Here is a 15,953-nt window from a genome sequence, read left to right on the forward strand (position 1 = left end):
AAAACTGTTGAGAAGCCTTTTTGTCCTAGACTTGGCACTCCGTTACCGTTTGCCATGCGGTAGTAGAGAGAACAGTCTATGACTGGGGTGGCTGGGATCTTTGACAATTTTTAGGGCCTTCCTCTGACACCGCCTGGTGTAGAGGTCCTGGATGGCAGGCAGCTTAGCCCCAGTGATGTACTGAGCCGTAGGCACTAACCTCTGTAGTGCCTTGCGGTCAGATAATAGGACAAATAAAGAAAAACCCTTGAATGAGTGAGTAGTTCTAAAAATGTTGACCGGTAGTGTATATAACAAAACATAGCAACACGCAAAATATGTTTCATTTTCAATGAATGGTGTGACCTCCTATGATTACGTTTGTTGCTGGGCAGTGCTGATATGGACAGACTCATAATGTATGCATGAACATTATTTATATAATATGGCTCCTCTCAATTGCAGACAACTTATTATTCAGTATTAATAATATGCTATGTTTTAACTAGACTGATATTTCAACAGTAGACGGTGAGGACTGGAGATGACCACAGTCATAACCCCAGATCGATACCTGACTCAAAGCAGATTTAATCAGGAGGTACTTCCCTCTTCACTGTGGTGGAAATGCCAGCAGTGATCTGGGATAAAGAGGATTCCGAGTCCTCCTCAGAGGACGAGCAAGAGTAAGTGGCGGTTCTGATTGGGTTGGTTACATGTCCTTCTAGTTGTAGAAAGCAACATTACTGGGATAAGTAATACATATATGTCAATGTTTAAACTCGATCATAATGGAAACCGCAGAGATCCTATTAAATTCTAAGAGTTTTAATTTGTAATTCTATGCAACCGTCATAAACACTGTAACACTGCCTTATTATGCTTAATGAAGAACAGTTATAGCTAAATATACTGTGTAAAGCATCAATATGTGGGTAAAGTTAGTTCACTGGAGCTTACAGTGCAATCTAAATTAATCCTGGTTTATTTGGTGTATTTAAATGTGATGAATTTGGCACTTAAATAGCCTGGCACCTCCAGTAGTCTTTAAATAGACCATGTACTTCCACAGTAGATTAGGCCAAGAAGTTCACGGTCTAGTCTTAATCTATTCCTGAATTCAAATGTCATTAGAGGACTAAACTCTTTGGAAACAAATTAGAATGCACTTTCAGTGCACCTTAGATCACTTGCATGTAGCTGTAATGGAATCTGTGAAGAAAAGCACTGCATGCTTAATATTGAAATGAGTTTGACCTCCGTGTGAGTCTTGAGCCTATGTTAGGTAGATACTGGGTTATTACTGGTGAGGATGCTGCCACGGCACTAGCCTAACTATTACAACTATGACATGTGCTTCTGCATTGCTTGCTGTTTGGGGTTTTAGGCTGGGTTTCATTGGCTGATGTAAAAAGGCTTTATAAATAAATTAGATGTATTAAAGCTCACTCCTCTGTAGTGACACATGATGTCTAGCAGCACAGCTACTGTAAATGTATCATAGCAGTCCAGGGCTCAACATACAGTGCATGTTTTGTCCACGTTTTGTAGCCTTATTCTTAAATGGATTAAATAAAAATGTTTCCTTATCAATCTACACACAATACCCTTTAATGACAAAGCAAAAATAGGTTTTTAGACATTTTTGCAAATTTTATAAAAATAAAAACAGAAGTACCTTATTTGCATAAGTATACAGACCCTTTGCTATGAGACTTGAAATTAAGCTCAGGTGCATCCTGTTTCCATTGATGATCCTTGAGCTGTTTCTACAACTTGATTGGAGTCCACCTGTGGTAAATTAATTTGATTTGGACATGATTTGGAAAGGCACACACCTGTCTATATAAGGTCCCACAGTTGACAGTGCATGTCAGAAACCAAACCACGAGGTCGAAGGAATTGTCCGTAGAGCGCTGAGATTGTGTTGAGGTACAATCTGGGGAAGGGTACCAAAAAATGTCTGCAGTATTGAAGGTCCGCAAGAACACAGTGGCCTCCATTATTCTTAAATGGAAGAAGTTTGAAACCACTGAGACTCTTCCTAGAGCTGGCCGCCCGGCCAAACTGAGCAATTGCAGGAGAAGGGCCTTGGTCAGGAAGGTGACCAAGAACCCGATGGTCACTCTAACAGAGCTCCAGAGTTACTCTGTGGAGATGGGAGAACCTTCAAGAAGGACAACCATCTCTGCAGCACTCTATCAATCAGGCCTTTATGGAAGAGTGGCCAGACAGAAGCCACTTGTCGTGACGTTGTATTAGTTAATGTGACGACTGTTGCTCATTGAATGATTACAAGTTTCTAATTATGTGATTAACTGAATCAAGCAATTATTAACCTGGGGCACCATGAGAAAACTAGTTTTTATTGAGTTTCTATTTCCCAAATTAACTCAAAGAATATCAGAATATCGATTTTACAACAGCCGCTAATTAACCAGTTGCCTCGAACAATCTCGTTCTGAATGTCGTATAGAGCGTGAATCTGCACGGACCCGGGTCCCACCAATGAATTCGTACCACACCAATCTTAATTGAATATTTATTTACTAAAAAGCTAAAATGATGATAAAAGATACACATAGACAAAACACATTATAGGCTATTGATTAGAACTTAGTACAAAGGGCCAACTGTCACGTTCTGACCTTTATTTCCTTTGTTTTGTCATTATTTAGTATGGTCAGGGCGTGAGTTGGGGTGGGCAGTCTGTTTGTTTTTCTATGATTTGGGATTTCTATGTTTCGGCCTAGTATGGTTCTCAATCAGAGGCAGGTGTCATTAGTTGTCTCTGATTGAGAATCATACTTAGGTAGCCTGGGTTGCACTGTTTGTTTGTGAGTGATTGTCTATGTTGATGGCTTGTTTCAGCGCAGCTCGCATTAGCTTCACGGTTGTTATTTTGTTTACTGTTTTTGTACAGTGGTTCAGTGTTCAGTGTTTTCTTTATTAAAATTCATGATGAACACATACCACGCCGCATTTTGGTCCTCCGATCCTTCTCGCCTCTCCTCTTCAGATGAAGAGGAGGAAGACCGTGACAGAATCACCCACCAACCAAGGACCAAGCGGCGTGGTAAAAGACAGCGACGACAGCAGCAGCGACAACAGCGGCCAGCATCACAGGACCACACAACTTGGGAGGAGATAGACAAGTGGGCGGTCGACCCAGGGAGAGTGCCAGAGCCCGCCTGGGATTCGATGGATCAGTGCGAGGAAGGCTACAGGAGAATGAGGTTGGCGAAGCCAGCACGGCAGCGCGACAGGTACGAGAGGCAGCCCAAATGTTTTTTTTGGGGGGGGCAGACGAGGTGTGGGGCTAAGCCAGGTAGCAGACCTGAGCTCACTCCTCGTGCTTATTATAAGCAGCGCATTACTGGTCAGGCACCGTGTTATGCGGTTAAGCGCACGGTGTCGCCAGTACTACGTGCCCATAGCCCGGTGCGCTATAGGGCAGCCCCCCGAAAGTGCCATGCGAGTGTGGGCATCGAGCCAGGGCGTATGGTGCCTGCTCAGCGTGTCTGGTCGCCGGTGCGCAGTTTTGGTCCAGGGTATCCTGCGCCAGCTCTGCGTACTGTGTCTCCGGGGCGCTGGGAGGGTGCAGTGCGTCCTCTGCCTGCGCTCCGCTCGTGCCGGGCAAATGTGGGAGTGGAGCCTAAGGGAGAGGTGCGTGTAGTAAGCACTAGATCTCCCGTGCTTACCCACAGCCCGGTTCAACCTGTGCCTGCACTCTGGAGGGTCCGGGCTAGAGTAGTTGTCCAGCCTGGGGAAGTGGTGCCAAGGTTGCGCACCAGAGCTCCAGTGCTCCCCCACAGCCCGGTCCTTCAGGTGCCTCCTAACACCAAGCCTCCTGAAGGTCTCCCCAGCCTGGCGGTTCCTGTGGCAGCCCCACGCACCAGGCTGTCTCTTTGTCTCCTCCCTGCAGGTGGTCCCGCCTGTCCGTCGCCGCTGCCGGAGTCTCCCGCCTGTCCGGCGCCGCTGCCGGAGTCTCCCGCCTGTCCGGCGCCGCTGCCGGAGTCTCCCGCCTGTCCGGCGCAGCTGCCGGAGCCCCTCAGCCCGGAGGCGCCAGAGCCCCTCAGCCCAGAGGCGCCAGAGCCCCTGCCCCTCTGTCCAGAGCCTCCGCTCCTCTGTCCAGAGCTTCCGCCCCTCTGTCCAGTGGGGTCATTGAGAAGGGTGGCCATGGTTAGAAAGCCACGGAGGCGGACAATAAGGCGGACTAAGACTATGGTGAAATGGGGTCCACGTCCCGCGCCAGAGCCGCCACCGCGGACAGACTCCCACCCAGACCCTCCCCTATAGGTTAAGGTTTTGCGGCCGGAGTCCGCACCTTTGGGGGGGGGTACTGTCACGTTCTGACCTTTATTTCCTTTGTTTTGTCATTATTTAGTATGGTCAGGGCGTGAGTTGGGGTGGGCAGTCTGTTTGTTTTTCTATGATTTGGGTATTTCTATGTTTTTCGGCCTAGTATGGTTCTCAATCAGAGGCAGGTGTCATTAGTTGTCTCTGATTGAGAATCATACTTAGGTAGCCTGGGTTGCACTGTTTGTTTGTGGGTGATTGTCTATGTTGATGGCTTGTTTCAGCGCAGCTCGCATTAGCTTCACGGTTGTTATTTTGTTTACTGTTTTTGTATAGTATTTCAGTGTTCAGTGTTTTCTTTATTAAAATTCATGATGAACACATATCACGCCACATTTTGGTCCTCCGATCCTTCTCGCCTCTCCTCTTCAGATGAAGAGGAGGAAGACCGTGACACCAACACACTATGGCGCGTGTTACCCACAGTGGGAATTTCAAAAGAGAGAGAACAGAAAGAAGTACACAAGAGAAATATACATTTGGGTGAATTTGTCAGCTATGCTATTCTAACCCTAGCCTTGTCTCAAACTGCCGCTCTTATGGGTCAGAATATAATGATGTAATTACGTGGGAATGATTTCCGGGGATTTTCTGTGTAGGCCTTCAGCTGTTCGATGACTCGCTACTCCTGCGCACCTCCCTGACCGTCTTCCCGGTGTCAGTGTCAGTGCTTAGGAGTCTGTTCCCTCACCCCTTTCTCTGGAAGGGGTCTTCTGAGGCCAGACAGCTCTGTAGCTCAGAGCTCACAGCATAGGAATGAAACCCTTTAGATACCACGATTCGATGGGAGATGGAGGCTAGGTGGTTTGACTTGAATTCACCCGCTTAGACACAGCTACTCATCTGTAGCTTGGGTAGAAAAGGATTTCTTTGTCCTCAAACTTGCATTGCGTTCTGGGTTTGTTGACTTTTTAAGACCCTGCTGCAGCTGGGGTCAAGTAGTCCTGTTGTAAATTCTATACTCACAAGTTTTATACCCTTGGGTCAGAAGTGGACGTAGCTGGCTTTAGGGCAATTCTCTGGGCGTACCAAGTTAATGAGGCAAGGGTTAGGTTTTTCTCAAATCCCATTTTAGACAACTAATTTAACATGGAAACCATTGTTCCAAAGTCCCTTTATTTCATGTTTAATGTTCTGAGGCTGGTTCTCCATAGTAACGGGACAAAGGAATTTGTCTGTGGCCTGAGATTTACCAGGGCTGTGAGGGGCCATAAAACCCCCCGCATCTTCAGACCCCTAGATCTCTCCTCCTCTGCTGGGGTTGAGAGATAATCTGTAGGGTTGTGGTCTCCTGTAACCTGACTTGGTCAGGACAGTCATGACACACTCCTCAGTAAAAGCAAATGACAGCCTGATTGGAATTTTCCAAAAGGCACCTAAAGGACTCTTAGACCATGAGAAACAAGATTCTCTGTTCTGATGTAACCAATATTGAACTCTTTGGACGGAATGCCAAGCATCACATCTAGAGGAAACCTGGCACCATCCCATTTCAGTTTTTATTTTTTACTTTGTCATTATGGGGTATTGTGTATAGATTGATGAGGGGAAAATCTATTTAATCCATTTTAGAATCAAGCTAAAGTACAGGGCTGGCCTGGGAGGCCTGCTTGGGCCAGTGGCCGTGGCCTGCTTGGGCCAGTGAAGAAAAATATTGTAATAAAGCTATTTTCAATGGAGGCTATATCATTGATGAGAAAAACTACAGATTTCCAAAGCTGTTAGTTCGTTATGTGGAAAACAGAATTTAGCAAAAAACAAAATGGTTTTGTTAGGGCCCTACAACTGTAGCCTTCTGACTGTTCAGAATCACTAATAATAACACCCTTTTTTGAGATTGCACACTCCTGTTAGTCTCTAACACACAAAGAATCAGTGTAAATATGCCTTTTATGCTCGCTTCGAGGCAAGCAACAGTGAAGCATGCATGAGAGCACTAGCCGTTCTGGACTACTGTGTGATCACGCTCTCCATAGCCATTGTGAGCAAGACCTTTAAACAAATCAACAGTCACAAAGCCGCGGGGCCAGACTGATTATCAGGACGTGTGCTCAAAGCATGCGTGAGCCATCTGGCAAGTGTCTACACTGACATTTTCAACCTTTCCCTGACCGTGTCTGTAATACCTACTTGTTTCAAGCAGAACACCATAGTTCCTGTGCCCAAGAAAGCGAAGGTAACCTGCCCAAATGATTACGGCCCCATAGTGTTCACGTCGGTAGCCATGAAGTGATTTTTAAAGGCTGGTCATGGCTCATGTTAGCACCATCATCCCGGAAACCCTAGACCCACTCCAATTCGCATACCACCCCAACAGATCCACAGATGATGCAAACGCAATCGCACTCCACACTGCCCTTTCCCACCTGGATAAAAGGAACACCTATGTGAGAATGCTGTTCATTGACTACAGCTCAGCGTTCAACACCATAGTGCCCACAAAGCTCATCACTTAGGTAAGGTCCCTGATGGGCCGCCCCAACTTCCTGATGGGCCACCCCAACGTGGTAAGGGTAGGCAACAACACATCTGCCACGCTGATCCTCAAAACTGGGGCCCCTCAGGTGTGCGTGCTTAGTCCCCTCCTGTACTCCCTGTTCACCCACGACTGTGTGGCCAAACATGATTCCAACACCATCATTAAGTTTGCTGACGACACAACAGTGATAGTCCTGATCACTGACAACGGTAAGACAGCCTATAGGGAGGAGGTCAGAGACCTGGCAGTGTGGTGCCAGGACAACAACCTCTCCCTCAATGTGAGCAAGACAAAGGAGCTGATCGTGGACTACAGGAAAAGGCGGGCCTAACAGGCCCCATTAACATTGACAGGGCTGAAGTGGAGTGGGTCGAGAGCTTCAAGTTCCTTGGTGTCCACATCACCAATGAACTATCATGGTCCAAACACACCGAGACAGTCGTGAAGAGGGGACGAGAACACCTTTTCCCCCTCAGGAGACTGAAAAGATTTGGCATGGGTCCCCAGATCCGGCATTTCACCGTAAGACGCTACTGAGGGTACTGCATACGGCCCAGTACATCACTGAGGCCAAGCTTCCTGCCGTCCAATACCTATATACTAGGCGGTGTCAGAGGAAGGCCCCAAAAATGGTCAAACCCTCCAGTCACCCAAGTCATAGACTGTTCTCTCCACTACCTTATGGCAAGTGATACCGGAGCGCCAAGTTTAGGACCAAACGGTGCCTTAACAGCTTCTACCCCCCAAGCCACAAAACTGCTGAACAATTGAGCATGAAAATCAAATGGCCACCCGGACTATTTACGCGGCTGCTACTCGCTGTTTATTATCTATGCATAGTCACTTTACCCCTGCCTACATGTAAAATTACCATGGCTAACCTGTACCCCCTTACATTGACTCGGGACCGGTACCCCCTGTATATAGCCTCGTTATTGTTATTTATTATTATTTATTTTTTTACTTTAGTAAATATTTTCTTAACTCTATTTCTTGAACTGTATTGTTGTTTAAGCGCTTGTAACTAAGCATTTCACGGTAAGGTCTACACCTGTTCTATTCAGTGAATGTGACAAATAACATTTGATTTTAAATATGATATTGCCAAGTTAAAGTTCGGCTACTTGCTCAGCCCGCAAATGAAAGAGAAAATCACCTCTATTGAAATTACGTCATGGAGCTTTTGACTTGGCATTGGCCCAGTGTGCCACTGGCAAATTTACAGGAATATCAAGCTCTGTAATCCATATGTTTATTACAGAAACATTACCATAGCTTGCAAGATCTTTAACAAGCGTATTCCAAGAGCCCAGTATTACTGGACTAGACCTTGTGTTGAGTGACTAATACTCTGGAACTTTAGATATCATATTAGAAGGAAGCTTTGTTTTGGCTGACATTTTTGGATAGCTGAGCCAAGAGCAGGTATTATTTACATACCACACCCATCCTTGGTCACGTCTGATAGAGTTCTTCTCCATCAGCATGCCATCTTATCTCCACCATGGCCACAGACATGCTGGCTGTGTCTGGTACTATCATATATTTTCAGTGCAATGTTACCAGGGTGTTTGTTAGTTGACAGGTATGTTATTTTGCAGTACCTATGAGACTGTGTGAGGCCCCAACCTTTCTCTGGTCTGGTAGAGTAAACACCCTGTCAGATTGCATTCCAACACCCTGAGGTAAGCTAAGGGTAGCATCATTTTGGATATTAAACTCAACATTTCGAGACAGGTTATACAAAAGAGTGATCAAATTAAGATCCTACATCTGTATGCCCTGTCTGAGAGGCTTTTCTCTTATTTTCATGGGAGTTTTATGACTGTTTTGTCACCCATTTATCTTATTTTGGGGATTTGGCTCTATGAGATTGAGTGAAAATAGAATAAACTACTAATGTGTTGCTTGACCCTGCATGAGCCTCTCAATGAAAGAAGAAGAAGAATACTTTATTGATATGTTTCTGTTTTATCAGAGGCCATCCTTGGATTGCCTGGAGTGGCCTCAGCAGGAAGGTCCCAGTCCTGGTGTTCTTTGCTCAAGCCATCATCTCTAAGGATGAAAACATCTGTTCTGTTGGAGGTACTGGGGTCCATAAGAAACATTCTAAAATATATGAGAGTATAGAATTCTGTTGTTATTCTGTCCTATTCCTTAATTCCTGTTGAATGATAATGTTATGTTCCTACTTTGTCTTTACAACGGTACAACCTGGCCTTCAAGATTGTGCACACGGAGAGCCGGCTGGTGCGTGGCATGCTTACCAATCATAGATTCCATGAGGTACTATATGAAATGTTCAAAGAATGTCTCATTCTGATTCACTTGCACATATTGTGCTGTAAGGGGATAAGAGGGCTGATGTTTGACTGACACTGCCTATCTCAAAGCATGGGAATGCACCCACGGACAAAAAGTTGGCCCACCGTAACATTAATCCTGTTTCACAAGGGAGCCCACTCGCCATTATCGCTCCATCCAAGCACTTACTATTAAGTCCATTTTTATTTCACTTCAATGCCTCTTGACTCCCACTAAACCCATCATCAAAGGCAGGCTAGTGTCTGCCACATCATCCCTAGAGCCAAAGTTTAATAACCCTCTATTGCAAACATCTGGCTTTCTCATAGAAGTGCAGGCCCATGCCAAACCTGACTCTTCACAAAGGAGCACAGAAGGGTAGGAATAAAACAAAACAGATATAAAGTAATATGATGGTGATGAATATAGCTGGTGAGCTGGCCTCCCTTTGAGATGATTTGAAGTTAGAGGCCTATATTTCAGCAGATTAGCGGCTGAGTATCGGATCTGAGCCTCAGATCCATCCTTATCAAGCTGTCAGATGTGATGTGGTGGGAATCAACTGTGTAAATCTCATGTTTGCACCAAGGCTATATTTTTCCTGTTATGATGTCCTTTAACTGGTGTCCATTTTTTTCCCGATTTCCCCTGCCATTGCATATAGTGTGGTCTTACTGTGAGTAGTTCCTTTAAGTAGTCTGACGTACATAACGTTTAGATCTGAGCTTGACTGGAAGGTCCTATTTTCAGATCCATTTAAACAGTAATGACTTCAACCTCATGTGGACGTGGTATCACCTCAAGCCTTACCTCCTACGTAGCCTCCAAGACTTCCAGAAGGTCAACCACTTCCCTAGGTACCTCTGTGTGTCCAACTGTACATAGAACTATGTCCAATTGGCTTGCTACACTTCCTGATGTAAAGGTTCACACTGCTTAGCATTTTATACCCCTTCAAATCGGGCTTGTGTTTATTGGCTTCCACAGTAAAGTACATTTTGTTTGGACCAGTGCCTTTCTAAAACATGAAATGAATCAAACTGTCATGCAGGAGTCTCGTTGCAATTGTGTTTGTACAAGGTCTTATTTCTCTCAGCGTCCAAGATGTGGAGAACTCAAGCATTTCGAGCTGAAAGGTCAATGGCCCTGTTCATTTCCAGGTCATATGAACTGACGCTTAAAGACCGGCTGTATAAAAACATCCAGCGGATGCAGCAGGCTCACGGCTTTAAAAACTTCCACATCGTCCCTTAGTCCTTTTGTGCTTCCCTCAGAGTACCAGGAGTTCTTCAGTATGTCTTGCTTGTCTGCTAAATTACTTACTGTAAATGTAAACACAATAAGCCACCATGATTCTCCTCTAGTCTCTCTCACAGCACACCACACATCCCCGTCCTCTCTCTGCCTCACCCTCAGGTTCTTTCATCAAGGACAAGGGCCCTTGGATCATTAAGCCAGTAGCATCTTCTTGAGGACGAGGTATCCACCTGGTCAGCAATGTAAGGGATATGCCAAAGGAAGAATTATGTTCTGTTAAAGTGTTACTGTGTTATAGATACACTCAACTTAAGTCTCAGATAATGACCTGAGCGAACTTGTGTTGTAAATGAAACAATATGGCCAGTTACGTGTGTGTGTGTGTGTGTGTGGGGGGGTAAAACTGTGTGTCATAGACATTAAGCGTTGTTGAGTAAATCACACACTTCAAGGCATTGGCTTTGGAAGAGCTCCACAAGGTTCTCTGACTTGGACAAGCAATAAACACTTTTTCTTTTGAGGTATTTTTATGAAACAGTGGAAAGAATGTCAGGGTGATATTTGGAAAGAAGAATGTTCATTTGTTTTTTTCCCTCTGAACTGTAGCCAGCCCTGAGGTTCGCAGCTCTCCACCTCCCCCACCCCCACCCCCATCCCTCCCCAGCTTCAACACCTGCAACACATTTTAGCCTCATAAATGACCCCACTCCTACTCACTGATAGGACTCTGATAGACTGCTCTACAGGAAGGGGTTTCTCTTTGATTGGCCAATGTCATGTGTCTGACTTGATCATACTGTGCCTGGTGCATTATGTGTTTTATAACACATATAATGCACCAGGTACATACATTTGATCCTCACCCCTTCAAACCCTAACCAGATTCCAATGGATTACAACATTTTAGTGTCTCGCTACATCAATAATTTGTTTCTGATTAATGGTGGGTTTTTGCCCATCAAGTGTTGTCAAATCAGTTACTCATGTAGATGAAGACAGTAGTCAGAAAAGCAGAAATGTTGATCTATGTTTAATAAATTGTTTCCAGACTTCAAGTTTGATGTGCGGTTGTATGTGCTGGTGACATCGTATGATCTACTCACTATCTATCTCCATGAGGAGAGCCTGGCCAGGTGAGCTGTGTACTGGATCTTTCCTTTTAATGGCCAATGGTTCTATATGGGCTATCCAATCTATATTTGCCAGGTCATAGTGGGTCAAGAGGTCCATCTCGGATAATGGCTTTGCAATTACTTTCTGTCCTCATGAAAGTTGTGAAGAAAGGTACTGTAGCAATTGTAGTCAGGAACTTACAAGGCAATGACCAGTAGAGGGCAGTCTCAACATTTCTGTCTGCCACTGATGAGTGGTAAGACTTGGTGGCACTTAAAAAAAAATATATATATATATATATATTTAAAATTTTACCCCTTTTTCGTGGTATCCAATTGTTTTAGTAGCTACTATCTTGTCTCATCGCTACAACTCCCGTATGGGCTCGGGAGAGACAAAGGTTGAAAGTCATGTGTCCTCCGATCCACAACCCAACCAAGCCTCACTGCTTCTTAACACAGTGCGCATCCAACCCGGAAGCCAGCCGCACCAATGTGTCGGAGGAAACACCGTGCACCTGGCAACCTTGGTTAGCGCACACTGCGCCCAGGCCGCCACAGGAGTCGCTGGTGCGCGATGGGACAAGGACATCCCTACCGGCCAAGCCCTCCCTAATGACGCTAGGCCAATTGTGTGTCGCCCCACGGACCTCCCGGTCACGGCCGGTTACGACAGAGTCTGGGCGCAAATCCAGATTCTCTGATGGCACAGCTGGCACTGCAGTACAGCACCCTTAACCACTGCGCCACCCGGGAGGCCTTGTTGGCACTTTCAAACAAAACTCTCCATTGTCTCAATGGTCAAACGGTCACCAGGAGATGACAGGTTTATTACAAATTGTAATGATATTTTGCTGTAATAATCTTATGAGTCTCAGATTTATAAATCTGCAGTGACAGACTACAAATGATGGGGTGTCTCAGCGACAATGCTATTTGCAAGATGAGCAATGTTTAGTTATTTTCTTCTCATATTAGATCAATGAAGGCATTGCACAATATAGAATTTAGCTGTATCTTTGCCTGGAGCCAGCTGTATTACTATATGACTCATTAAGATAGTCAGGATTCCAATGGGGTTTAGTGCAGAGATGGGTGGATGATGGATTAAATGGCTCATCTCTGCTTGGCTTGACAGATATACGTGCTGCACAGAGTGACACACACACACACACACACACTGCTGTTCATCACACAACGTGCTTGATTATTAACTGAGGGTAATAAATCCAGGCTGAGTTGCAAATACCACTTTTTTCTTTGACATTCTATTATGTTTGATGGTATTCAGGTACTCACTGTATGCCAAGGAATCCTCATTATTCCACATGTGGTGTCCAGTCCTCTTTAATACAGTACAATAGGGGGAAACATATCTCTGTTCTACTAATTGACCCTCTAAGGCTGTCAAAGATCAATCATATGAATTACTGTATTTATTGTAAGTAATCATCACTGTGTAGAGATCTGTTGTTAGTTTTGGAAATTGTATGTTACAGCAAAACACTGCCTACAGGTTTGCCACAGTGAAGTACGACCGTGGCACAAAGAACATCAAGAACCAGTTCATGCATCTCACTAACTACAGCGTAACCTGGGATCTGCAGTCAACAGCCACTTCTCCATTCTCCTAAGGAATCTCTAAATTAATATGTAGCTGATTGAGGGAGCATGGAATTGAGAAAACAGAGCAAATCATACAACTTTGTGTCTTGGGCATTTGACTGTGGCTGACTGTACAAATCCTCACTCTCAGTAGCTGCAATTTGGCAGTACGCCCAGACCTTGTTTTGAGAACGAACTAAATATATCTCAGTTTCAAGGTCTCAGCTTAGAGAGGAGACGCTTCGTGCGATATTGGTCTGTCACTTGTTATGAACCAGTATTGGTCTGTTACATGAATGAAACATAATGATTAATTAATTATGCTAAATCATGCAAATATATCTTCTCTGTGTATAGCCGTATATAAGACTGCTGGGACTGCCCTGATTGACATGTATACTATGGTGAATTGAATTGGTTGGAACCTCTCCAGCGCGCTGACAATAAACAATGAATAATTTAAGATTGACTTTGAGTGTCCCTGTGTAATATTTTACACAACAAGATAATAGTCAACCACTCCAGTTTCCCAATGACCATATTTTCAACACGCTTGCGTGGAATTCATTCACAAGGCTGTTTTGGAAAAAGCCAGACATTGTTTGTCTTGTTTTTTTTACAGTTATAATGACCCTGAAGTGGAGGATTATAGGAACAAATGGAGCAGGAGTGCAATGCTCTGGTATTTATAGCAGGAGGGAAAGGACACCACATGTGAGTAGCCTAAACTCTTCACTCTCTCTTGAACCTTCCCCCACCCTCTCCTGGCTCAGAACGGCCATGCTATTCTCCATGCACAATCAAATAAATGAGTTAGTATTGTCAAGATGTTGCTGTAGTTCATCCAGATTCAATCTTACATCCAGATCCTCACCCTTCTCTTCTCTGTCTAAATACTCAGCAGAGCTGAATATACATGGCAACCTGTAACCGCAGATTGTATCCCAGATGTTGTGATATTCTAGTCACTTTGTGTCTAGTGTAAAGTTCTTTAGGGCCCTGTGTGTAAAGTGGACAGAGTATCCCATGCCATGTCTCAGACGGAATGTCACCTTGCTGTCTATGTTCCTGTATGTTCCAGTGTTGATAAGTCAGGTGAAGGACCTTGTGATTAAGGCTGTTCTGAGTACTGAGCTGCAGATAGCCACTGCCTGCAAGATGTTTGTGCCCCATAGGAACAACTGCTTCGTTAAGACTGTCTGCTACAGTCTATCAGTCTGTTTCCCTGGTTGCACCTTTCTTGTCCTCTCTACGTCGTTGAATTCCATACGGTACATTTTTTATTTCCTCCTTCGTTTCTTCAGTACAGACTAGAGACAGTCATTCCCGAACACGTCCAGTTCCTGTGTCAGACGGTTTTGGAGTTCCTTTTGACTGAAGCAGGAATTTGCTTCAGTTTTTTTCTGTTGCCATTCAGGTCTCTGATTTAGGCTGACTGTTTTCTTGGCTGCTCCTGTGTAGCACCAGGCTCGTGTGAACTCCATTTTGGAGCCATTACTGGTGTTAGTGTTGGAACTAAGTGTCTTCCCTGTCTCTGGCGTTCTCTCAGAGAGTTGGGGTTTGACTGCATGTCTGCTGAGCCTCCTCGAGTTTCTCTGCCCTCTCTGTCTTCTTTTCTTTCTTTCTTTCTTTCTTTCTTTCTTTCTTTCTTTCTTTCTTTCTTTCTTTCTTTCTTTCTTTCTTTCTTTCTTTCTTTCTTTCTTTCTTTCTTTCTTTCTTTCTTTCACTCTCTTTTTGTCTCCACCTCTTCTATTCTCTTTTCCTGTTCTTGTCTGTAACTTTCTCTTCTCTCTCTCTCTCTGCTCTGTGCTCTCACTTGTTAGAAAAGTAGAGATCCCTGGCTGCACTTTTCACTGTAGGCATAATGGGCCCCTGACCTGTGATTGTTTGGGCTGTAGGGGCAGTGTACCAGGGCAAAATCATGTAATCTGAGAGTCGCCCACATAGAGATATTATCTCTGCCCCGAGCGGCAGGCATCACCTCAGGGCTTAACAGCCAGACGGACCCAGGGTGGGAAATGTACAGATGAAGGTGTTTGTGGGATCAGGTGGGTCTGTGGGCGGCGTGCCCTAATCCAGCCCTCATGCATGTCTGATGGAAATGAATCAACTCAGGGAAAGATGACAGCAGAGATCCTCCATTCTTAGGAGTGAGAGTGAGAGAATGGGGCAGTAATTGATGTTGACACACAGATGAACTCACACACCCACATGTACACATGCACTGCAATTAGGCCCATCTATCTTATTCTATACACAAATCCTGTTGACTATAATGAACATGCCCATTACCCTTTATGATATTAGTTTACCGTCTATTGTGGTGTAATTTTGTTGTCTTCAGATCGCCCCGAGCTAGTTAATTATAGCATTCACAGTGTGTCTGCTGGAGACAGTTTCCAAAGGAAGACAGTGACAGCTCTTTCCTGACAGTTCCAGAGGACCACCCTCATCCTGCTGCCACTGTTCTTATCCTCCTCTCAAGGTGGGCCTGCTGCTTTTTAAATATGTGACTGGGTGTCTGTGGAGACATGTAGAAGCCATTGTAAAACATGAGCGCTGATAGGCCAGGCCTGCCTCTACTTCAGGGAGTCCAGTATTACTATGTACTTTATCTTCTCTCTTCAACCCAAACCACAGAGGGGCCGTGTTCTCACAGCTCCTGTCGGCCTCCTCTTCCTCTCTCTGTCTTCTTCTCCTCCTCCCCCAACCTCCCAAACTTGAACAAAATGTTAGTTCATGCTCTGAAATGGTCCCGAGCAGTGTTGCCATGCATCAATTAAAGGGAAAACATAAGAAGCTGTGATATATCCCGATAAATAATTGTGGGCAAGGAGGGAGGTTTATTGTTCAGAATT

The sequence above is a fragment of the Oncorhynchus tshawytscha genome, linkage group LG08, assembly GCF_018296145.1.
Source record: "Oncorhynchus tshawytscha isolate Ot180627B linkage group LG08, Otsh_v2.0, whole genome shotgun sequence".
NCBI classification, from domain to species: domain Eukaryota; kingdom Metazoa; phylum Chordata; class Actinopteri; order Salmoniformes; family Salmonidae; genus Oncorhynchus; species Oncorhynchus tshawytscha.